The 10558-nt window shown below is 47.9% G+C and overlaps 1 protein-coding gene across 1 annotated transcript in view; it reads right to left on the reverse strand.

The window, feature by feature from the left end:
* Positions 1–10558, reverse strand: part of MSI2 (musashi RNA-binding protein 2) — a 129796-nt gene that overhangs the window by 84253 nt on the left and 34985 nt on the right. The gene's annotated exons all lie outside the window — the stretch shown is intronic.

Here is a 10558-nt window from a genome sequence, read left to right on the forward strand (position 1 = left end):
TCGGAAGAGATCCCTTCCCACTACCACCCCACATACACCACCAGCCCTGCTGTCTGATGTGCCTGAAAGGCTAAAATCTCTATCTGACACTCGAGCATCCATCCCACTCTCAAACAAGCAAGCCACTGCCCCCAGCGCTGCCGCACACAACAAGGGCAATAAAGTGACAAACACGACGCATTAGCGGGAACACAGCTTTTTTCCTGTCCATTAATAAATTATTCCAAAACACCCCAAACCCAAGAGAAAACATTGCCCCCTTCTTGAAAACGGGAGCTGGGAGAAAACTCGTTTTCCCCAAGTAGCTTTTACTGGCCGCCAGAAAGAGCAGAGAGCAGGAACACGTAAGCGTGAAAGCAGCCCCAAAAGTTCGCTCTCAGACTGTTGTGATTTGTCTATCTCCAGAGACAGACCCAGAAGAGATGTCACTAAGACAATGCATACTTAAACAGATTTCGAGACTGAAATGTGTGAATTTTGGTCTAATTCCAAAAAACGTTAGCTAGTGTGAAACATCTCTTTCAGTTGTCTGCCTTGGATCTCCCTGGACAACGCTAGATAAAGAGGCAATTTATCATTCAGCTGAAGGTTGTGTGCTACGCGTTATCTGTCTTCCACAAAGATCCGCGCGCTGTGTGAGAGCCCCGTGTTTCGCAGGCTGACCTCCCTCCTCCATTTTGAGATACCATAGCAACATGAAATTAGCACGCACGGAACTGTTAAATGAATAATTTACTGATTTCCTAAGAACCTGTCTTGCAATTTATAGTTCTATTATCTTCTATATCCATGTCTTAACTCCTTTTGTAAAAAGGCTACAATCAAGCCAAGTAACATTTGAAAATCTAATAAGCACATACAGACTCTCTGCTCCGGGGCAAGGGACGTGCAGCCTCATCTGCCCGTTCCCGTGGTCACTGTGGGTCAGTCCCCCGTAACAGGGGCATGGGGAGGCGGCCTCCGAGGAGCAGGGTTGGCACCCCTTCCTCTCGCACGCAGGGAGAGGTTTTCCCCTTCCCAGCTCTTCAGGCCCAATTGAGGAGGCACCAAGGAGCCTTCAGAAGTATCTCATGTTCAATCTATCAACTGTCATTTTAAAACCCACAGCCAGTGAAGGGCAACGCAGGCAGCGAGGGAACGTACAGCTGCAATGACAACCGGGGTATAACACAGATCTGAAAAGGCTTCTCCAATATCAGAGATGCTCTTCTAGTGGCTCAACCCCATCTTGTCACTCATACTCGATTTAAAAGATATTTATGAAGCCAGTATGACGAGAGATTTATTTTCAGACTTATTTATTTGGGTGGAACAGCTTAGATTATTTTCTTACATGCTCTTCAGCAGAACGGATATCTCCATTCGATAGACATTACAAGTCACAGATGAGTTTCAGAGATGCTGTGGGCTGCAGCTTCTCAGTCTTTCACACCATGGAGAGGCATCAGTTTAAAGAACTAGATTCGGCATCCTCCTGAGACGCCACTAACCAAACACGCCCAGGGAGGAGGACAGCTTCCCTTTGATTGCTTTGTTTTTCAGTTCTATTCCTACTAGAGAGCTACTCTCGGGGTTTAAAAATTAAGAACAGTGCAGCTATTAAAAACAGTGTTTCTGAAGTAGGTGGAGATTTTCAAAGGATTCAGATACTTCCCACCAGGAGATTGGGTATGAAGCCCAGAGACAAACATACCCACCTCAGAGCCTGGCCTCACCTGCACCTCCTTAAAACTCATCCTAAGTGCCAGGTACCCGACACCACAGCGTGGCCAAAGCAGGGCCCTCCCATATGGCACGGCCAGGGGGAGCTCGGTGCCAGCACAGCCCACTGTGAACCCAGCCATAAACATCACCTCCCCCAAGTCCACAGCCACCTAACAGGGCGTGGGGGCGCCGGGTCCAGCCACAGCCCACTGTGACCCCAGCCATAAACATCACCTCCCCCAAGTCCACAGCCACCTAACAGGCAAATCACTTGGAGATTAAATTTTTAAAGATGAAAGAACAGGATGGCATGATAATACTTACTTGGTATTTATGATCTGAAACAAAAACAGGGAGGAAATTTTCATTTATTACACAGGAGCCCTGGGCTTTTTAACACGAGATGAAGCAAACAGGGCAATCTCCAGCGACTGCAATCCCCAGCCTCCTTTGGCTGCCGTGCACGGGGGGAGGCTCACGAGCCAAACAAGTGGCTAAAGCTTACTTGGAGGAAGGGTTAAGTGGGAAAGATTGACCTCAGTGTGCAATATGTAAAGGACTAAAAGCTCACTCGTATGACAAACTGGCCAAATGCTGCTGCCCTCTGCCAGGTTCCTTCATTTTCTGATCAACAGTGTAAATTACTCACCTTGCCATGGGGAAAAGAAAGGGTCTGGAGCAGGGACAGAGAACAGCCCACAAAATACAAGACACCAAATGACAAAAACTGGGGCGTGGGGGTGGAATCAAACTGGTGACCTGAGACAGTGAAGTCCTCTTGTAGACATCTGTACGATACTACTAACTTCATTGTAAATCACAGCACTGTCTGAACACAGGTTTAACTAGTGGCACGTAGAAAAAAGTGAAGACTTTGGCATTTGCTGCATGACTTGGAGATAGGATTTTCAAAGAAGCCTCAGACAGGAAGGTGTCCAGCTTCCCACAGAGCTGCAAGTGAACAAAGCAGGTATGAAAGAGCCACAAATAAATTGAGGTGATAAATTTGGTGAGCTTCTAGCCATCATAGCAGCAAGGTGTCAAACAAGCTCTCAGTAGTACTAGAGAGGGTTAGAAAAGCCAATGGCTTTTAATACAGACCTAAGAAACTCCGCTCTGAAGCCTCTTCCAGCATGATGCTCCCAAAAGCCCAGGCTAAACCCCTGTGGCCCAAGGGACCCCAGGGGACTACATGGTAAACACATCGACACGACGAAGGTTAGTCGTTAAATGTAATTCCCTCTTTTCCAGCACCTTCAGAACACACCCCGATAAACACACATACACGTAGATGGAGATACATGAATTAAAAAATAAAGCAACAGCCAAAATCACAACTGAGCTGTACTGAACACATCTCGCCTTGTTTTTTTTATTAACAGAACTGGGACTAAAAAGTAGAAAGTGTCAGATTCCAGCAACACCGGAATAGGAAGAAAAGAAACAGTGCTGTTTAAAATCCCGACTTCCTTTCACTGTTTATTGTTCCCCATCTCTTGTTGCTGTCTCAAGCACAGCTGGACAATAGCAAACAAAAGCCTGTTAAACCCTGCTCTTAGCATTTTATTCCCCAAACGCCCATCACCTACAAGAGAGCAAAGATAAAAGTGAGGAGTTTGACCTGACCATGCTCACAATACAACTGCTTCCCCGCCTTCGGAACAACATAAAAAGGATGTCAGGAGAGCAGATGGATTGGAAGGGAATTTGGAAAACAACAATAACAACAACAAAATGAAACCCAAGAACTAAAAGCTGTCTCATCCAAATAAAGCCCCTCGCTCCATTCCGATCCCCCCGGACTGCGCAGCGGGCAGCCAGCACTCTGGCTGGCATCGGGAACCAGGGCTCAGGCTGTCAGACACCCTGCTGCTGGCAAAAAAACAACAGTCGAAGGAATTCAGTGGTGTAGTGGGACCAGAGCATTCGCCACAGACACTTCTGAGCACTTCTCGAGCATTAATCACATTACCCCACACTCCTGCAATGCTGGCAGCTCGCCCTGATGTTCTGTGGCTGGGAGACTGCCACTAAAGCGCTTGGTGCTCCCCCCAGTCCAGCTCGACCAGCCCCCCAACCCCCCCAGGCATTAACCACTGCCCAGAAAGGTCCACAGTTACTCAGGACAGAAGCAGTTCCCTTAGGAAACCTTTAGGAAAGGGTTCACTTCTTCCTAAGACTATCAAATAAAATGGATCTTAGCTTAATTTTTTTTCTATGAAAATACCGTAGGAATAACAAACATTACCCACTCCCACTGTTTAGGTTAAAGCTGAATGAAGAGTTTGCTCTCAGCGCAGGACTCGCTGATGCTCTCTCACCCAGAGGAGCCTGGAGCCCACCCAGCACTGCCATCATAACACAACCAGTGAGAGCTTTCACAAAATCACCTCCCTTCAGGGTTTTCAAGCCAAATTCTCAACCACTGCTATAAACACCCGTCTCCTTTAAAGAGGGGTATTTTCTGCTGATGACTTCAGTGAGTGTTTAACACAGCTGTCACCAGGAGACAGCAGGAGCAGAAAGCACAGTGGCTCTGTGCTCAGGACCAAGGTGCTGCTCCCCTACCGAGGGCTCCCCACCACCCTGCCCCAAGCCCACGCAGCACCCACCAGCATGGGGACATCCTGGGAGGACAGCAACGCCTCGGGACACCTACTCAAGTCGTGAGCATGGCGGTGGAGAGGGCTTAGGTCGAACCCTTCATTATTCTGTCAGGAAGTTTTAATTCTGTGCTATAAAGCAGCAGAAGCTGAACTCACAGTGGGTGCCCCCTTCCCCCTGAATCAATAAGCAGCATCACACACCAGCTTTGGAAGAGTCGCGGCAGCTCCTTGGCTGTTAAAAGGTTGCTGTGCACTTCAATGGAACCGAAAGGACAGATCTCTGCTGTTACCAGCTAACCTAAAGGTTAAGACATGCTGGTGCATTGTTTGCAGTAAATGGCCAACTGTTGGGGTTTTACAGCCTCTTCCAGGAGCTGCTAACTGCCAGCCTCCGCTCTGCTCAGGGCCGCGCTGGAGGACACACGCAGGGACACAGGGCGGTTAGTGCCGCACGACGCTTGCAAAAGGCCAGGCAGGCTGCAGAAGGGGCTGCCCGCGAGAGCTGCGCGGTGCCAATTACCGAAGGCAGACCCGCGCTGCTCTAATTAGGCTCCCGTAGCCTGGCCCTGCGTTCCACCAACCAAACCGGAAAAGAAATCCCCGGGAAAATGGAGAAGTCTCAGCAATTATTTTGAAAAGTACTAGCGTGGGCATTCAACGGGGAGGAAAGCCGACTGCCGTGGAGTGGCCACTTAACCACAGCCCCTCTTCACCTCTGCAGACATGCCGTGTCACCGCTCGAGTGGTGCGCTCTGCCTTTCCTCTCCAGCATCCTTGGCTGTGCCTCCTACGCAGCAGTGGCGATGCCGGTCCTGACCTGCCAAGAGTAACAGCACTCCCTTCTCTTCTAGGGCTTTCACTAAACCATTAGTGCAACATGAGGAATTAGAACAAAAGGTTAAATTAACAACTTGGTGGAGAAGCCCGCTGCTCTTTCTGATGGGGTTTAACCAGCGTTTACACTGGACACTTCAGGCTGAGCAAGACTTGTGCCATCACCCCCAGGCCTGGGTTGGTATTTGCACCATCACCCAGGACGGTGCTGTTCAGCCTGCAGAGCTTCCCCAGAACACGCTCTTCTCTTCAGGGAGAAGGACAGGACAGCCCATTTCACAGCCGCCTTCTGCCCCTCCGAGAGCTTAGTCCATTCTGGGAGGAAAAGCCTCCAGTTCAAGGCTTCTTATTAGCTTCTTTTCTCTTAACAAATAAATAGAATTTTAGCAACGGTTTCCAGTTTAATTACTTGTGTACTTGATCACAGACAATTTTCAAAGCAGAGGCACAAAGCAGACAGCACATTCGAAGACGACCAGTTTCTGACCAGCAGCGCCCAGGCCTGCAGAGCACCCCAGGACCTGGCGGGTTTTGCAGCCACCAGCGCTCAGCTGCCTCGGGAAGGAGTTACACACCAGCGGTGAATCGAGGGCTGCCTGCCTGCAGCCTTGACCAGGAGAACACCACACTTACCCTTCCTGAGCATCCACTGAACCACGTGAGTGTCCGCAGCATGGGATGGTATCGGCTCTCCAACCCGGAGAAAGAACCCCAGAAAACACACACGAAGTAGAAAACAAGTCTAATGAAACAGATGCCAGTAATAGCCCAAACCACTATGTTATACAAGAGATACACAGCAGAATTTAAAGGAATTACTGTGAAATACTGCACGGATTTAAAAAAAAAAAAGAAATTACATAATGGAATTCTTTCATTTAAGAAGCTTCTTTGCAAAAATCAATTTCTTGCTGCTTTGATTCAATTCAAGATGCTCCAGAACACGCTGATCAAAACAAGATCTGGGGGTTTATAATCTTCAGAGATGCAGGGGATGGGAAAAGGGACTGGCACGCCACAGGCCTCACTGTATTTAATATGGACCACCTTAGAGTCTGGCTCATTACATCCTGTCTCCACAGAGCACCAACCTGCCCAGCACCTGAACAGACACAACACATGGTTTTAAATCTACCATCTCCAGCCCAGAAATTAGATTTCTATTAAGAACTCTATTTCTTGCAGGGATAGCATCAAGATGGAGAAGTGTCCTCATTAGATGCTCTCTTCACGCCAATGAAGTAGCTTGCTGCACTATGTAATGGCCAAAAAGAAGATGCAAATCACAGTATACAGCTCTGCATGTTTCGAAGTGGCAAACAATTCCAGCTGGTTTGACAACTCTTCCTTAAGATGAAGCTAAACTGCCCTTTTGTGCCAATTAAAGATTCACCAGAACAGTCTGAATCTATGCTATTGTTTAATAAAAAAAGGGAAGAAACCATTTTGCTTCCCTTTAAAAAAAATAAAAAGAACCACCTTGCTGAGGATTCCTCTGACAGGATGTTTTTTAGTTCATTAATAGTCTCAAACAACAGCCATGATAAAAGACAGTTGCTGCTCTGGGCAGTCCAGAAAATGATCCTCCTTTCAAGTGCCCAAAATCCTCACTGTAAACAGCTCCTACCAAACAAAAAACCAGCCTTGCTACCACGTGAGGTGTGAACAGACTGGAAATCAAAGCAAGACAAAGCAGCCCACGCAGCCCAACTCTTCCAACCGTTTAGTGGAGGGGAAAAAATCTCCCCAAGGTGAGGTAAGGAGGTCTGTGTGGGGTTTGGGGTTTTAATGATTAATCCTTTCCCCACAACTCAGATGCCGTGTCAAAAGCTTGGCAGATTTCAATCAATCATAAAATTGAAGAACACAAACCAAAACAAAACCACAAGATGACCCAGACCATCAGTGTCTCTTTGTACAACACCAGAAGCGAACGCATCGCAGCGTTGCCTCCACATAGGGGTTCGCAAATTTATCTGGTTTTGACGCGCTGGAGTAGCGTGCGCCTTGTCATGAGCACAACTGATGCTGCTGAGAGTTGGAGATTTCTGCCACTTCATATGAGGTTATCGCCATTCCTTTTACTTTTTAAAAATGTTTCATTATGTTTGTCTAGAACGTGTTCGTGGCTTTGGAAGAACAATAGCAAGAACAAATCAAAACCCTAAGTATGTTGCTCTGAAATAAAAAAAAAAAAAAAAAAAAAAAAAAAAAAAAAAAAAAAAAAAAGGAGGGGAGAGGGGAGAAAAGCAGCAGAAAGCAGCTGTCCAGCTGCTTTTGACAGAGCTGCATTTCACAACCCAGAAGAGATTCTCCTCAGCCTTCCTCACTTGTCACCCCAGTCCTGCCCACAGGATCACCTCACCCTGGAGCCCACCGCTCGGCACCCGGCCATGGCTGGGAGGCAGCACCCTCTCTGCAGGGCTGTCATGGAGCAGAGCTTGTGGAGCTGCAACGGGACAGATCTGGGCTGGTCTCTTCCCCTGGAGCACCTGGCTTTGCTCAAGATCAGCGAGAGCAGAAAACAACAGCTGTTAGATCAAATAAGGACTTCTTCAGATCTCCTCCCTGCTCTGGTACAAGATGCTGTCAGCAAACGCAGCAGTCGCAGGCACTGCCCGGTTATACTGAGGGAGAAGCGTGACCAGGAAACTAGAGCCAGCTCTTCCCACGCCCGAAGAGAGGAAAAAAAAAAACAGAGGAAAACAGGTTTGCACGAGAAGGACAGAACTCCCCAAGAGATTCCAGTTTGATCTGTACTCGAGCTAAGACAATTGAAGAAAGAAACAAACCAACGCTCCCACACCAGCAAAAAACCTCACAAAAATCACTTCCCCAAAGCACTCAGCCCCTCGAAGCCTGGGGGCTCTGCAGCTTCCCTGACCAAACCAAACCACACCAGCACCGGCAGAACCAGCACCAGCAGGGCCCTCTGCACAGTCGCAGGCGGCTGTCCAAGGAGAGAGGCATTCCTCCCCTCCCAGAGCTGCCCACCACGGTCACCAAGAACCTGTTCTCCCATTTCCAAACGCAGAGACACAACCTCCCCAGCCCAGTGTCCTGCACAAGCACCCACACAGCCTCGGGCCCTGCACGCCCAGAGGGGCTCGCTTTGAATGTCTGGTGTCTACATACATCTACCCATATAAAAACCTAAAAACACCATTTTTCCTTTAGTCTGTGGGTCAGTGGGAACTACTTCCTTTCGAGTGCCCCATCTCCGGGAATGTTTGTTTTCATTTTTTTCCTGACAATGAATTCTGCTCATGGCACTCGTTTAAAGCTGGACATACTCCATACAGAAGCTAACCAGAAGCATTTGTTTCTCAAATGAAAGCCTCAATTGAGAACAGGCTATATAAAAAATAATTTTAAAAGAAAGGGAAAAAAAAAGAAAGTCCTTTCTTAGTCATGCAAGTCAAACACCGTAAAAGAGGAATGAAATCTAAGTGCAAAAGCCATGGGAACTCAGCACTGGAAGGGACATCCTGTATCTTACAGACCTCCACTGTCTTAAGTAGCAGTATAAGTTATTCCTTTCCCTTACTAACAGTCTAAAACTTAATTTCAGCCTCCAGGCTAGATCTATTAATCTTGCTTTCTCTGGTTCTCTTGTTGACTCTGCTCCTCGGCCAAGAGCCGGTTCCCCTTCCTACAATACTCGAATCCTCTTCACACGCTTCCTAAAGCTCTATTTTTTTAAATGAGTCCCTTATGGTCTTTTATTCCATTAATTTACCACACTTTATTATCTCAGTTTTCACTGTCATTTCTAGCTGGCACTGTGAGATAGCTCCATCTTCCTCTGCAAGAAGGATGCTCGATGCTCTGCAGTTCCAAGTCACCAGAGCCAACTCCACCAGTGCCCAAGCAAGCGCCACATACACCGACGGGTACTGCCCGACCCTGCAGAACCGCCAAACACACTGCTTTCATTAAAATGCATTTCAAAAAAAAATTCATAAAGCATAAATAAGTTTTTGGATAAGAACCACTACCACCCCGCTCCCAGAAAGCGTATAACACGAACGCTTCTCCCCAGCAGCAAAGCCGGAGCTGGGAAGCAAAGTCTAACAGTGAAACGTGAATGAAATGCAAAATGTAAACAAACAGACTCCATGACATAAAATAGAATTATCAAGTTTTTGGATGTAATCCAAACTTAATAGCACAGAAGGAAGTGAACGTTGAACTTGTGGATTTTTAACCTCAAGTGTCTGTTTAATTTTAAAAAACAGCTGCTGGCTACATATTTGCACGCTCCACTTTCACACAACACACACATTGCCTGCAAGTCTCCTGCATTTAAATAAAAGTCAGACATAGCCAACTATCACGAGAAAGGAAAACCACCTTCCCGAGCCCTAACTGCTCCCCAACCAGGGGAAATCCCCCGAGGGATGCCTGCGCCCTGCTCCCCCCTGCCCCCATAGCCTCCAGAAAGCTTTTTGACCCGGGACCAGTGAGGAGGGTGTGGGCAGCAGCCCCTGCCCACAGCAGCTCCCACCCAACGGAGACAACAGCAGGAGACAACAGCAGAAGACAACCGGCCGTGGCAAAGGCTGCCTGTGGACATGCAGTTCTTCATGACGAGCTTTGGGCTAGGGGGGTGTTAACTCCCCAGGTCTGCCACCGCAGAGGGCTCAAAAGGCTCTGGACCTGCTGGCTGCTCCTGCCAGACCACAGGCAGCAGGAACAGCCCTGTCTGGAGGATCTGCCACACCGGCCCCAGGACACCAGAACCCTGGGGACCATCCTCATCCTCTCCGCAGCCCCTTCCATTGGGCACAAGTCAGGGAGAGTGAGGAGGAGCACGGCCATGCACAGCCCAGGCAATGTCTTTAACCCTTCCTCACCCTCCTCTGGGGACACGGGCACGCAGAGCGCCGCACGGAGAAAAATATGCTCCAAAACGGGTCATCTATTCTGCACCCTTGTTATTTGCAGCTAAGTATAATGGAAAAAATTGACTGTTTGCTTGGTGCAATAGGGCATGACTCTGTTTACACAGAAATAATAGCTAAACAGTGATGGATTCTAAATCTCCATTACAGTGAAAGATTTGAAGGAGTAAAGCAGTTAGAAAAATAATTGGTTTTCTTGTTTAGCTTTAAAAACCCTTTACACACTGCCAAATTGAGAAGACTTCTCACTTCATTTTGTTTTTTCCTTTGGGGGTATTATATTAACAAAGGGACTAAAACCACCCCTAACCCGCTTAGGGAAAAAGGCCTTTGACCTTCAGTGTTAATCCGGAAGGTCAAGGGTGGGGAAGCCCGGAGGTGCGGGACCACAGCCCCCAGCCCCATCCCAGACATGCAAGGCAGAAGATGATACACACAGCTTAGCACTCAGCCTTGGGCTTCTGCGGTTCAGGGTTTTTTTTTGTTTTTTGGGGTTTTTTTTGGGGGGGG

Source organism: Buceros rhinoceros, unplaced genomic scaffold (genome assembly GCF_000710305.1).
Source record: "Buceros rhinoceros silvestris isolate BGI_N320 unplaced genomic scaffold, ASM71030v1 scaffold2620, whole genome shotgun sequence".
Classification (NCBI taxonomy): domain Eukaryota; kingdom Metazoa; phylum Chordata; class Aves; order Bucerotiformes; family Bucerotidae; genus Buceros; species Buceros rhinoceros.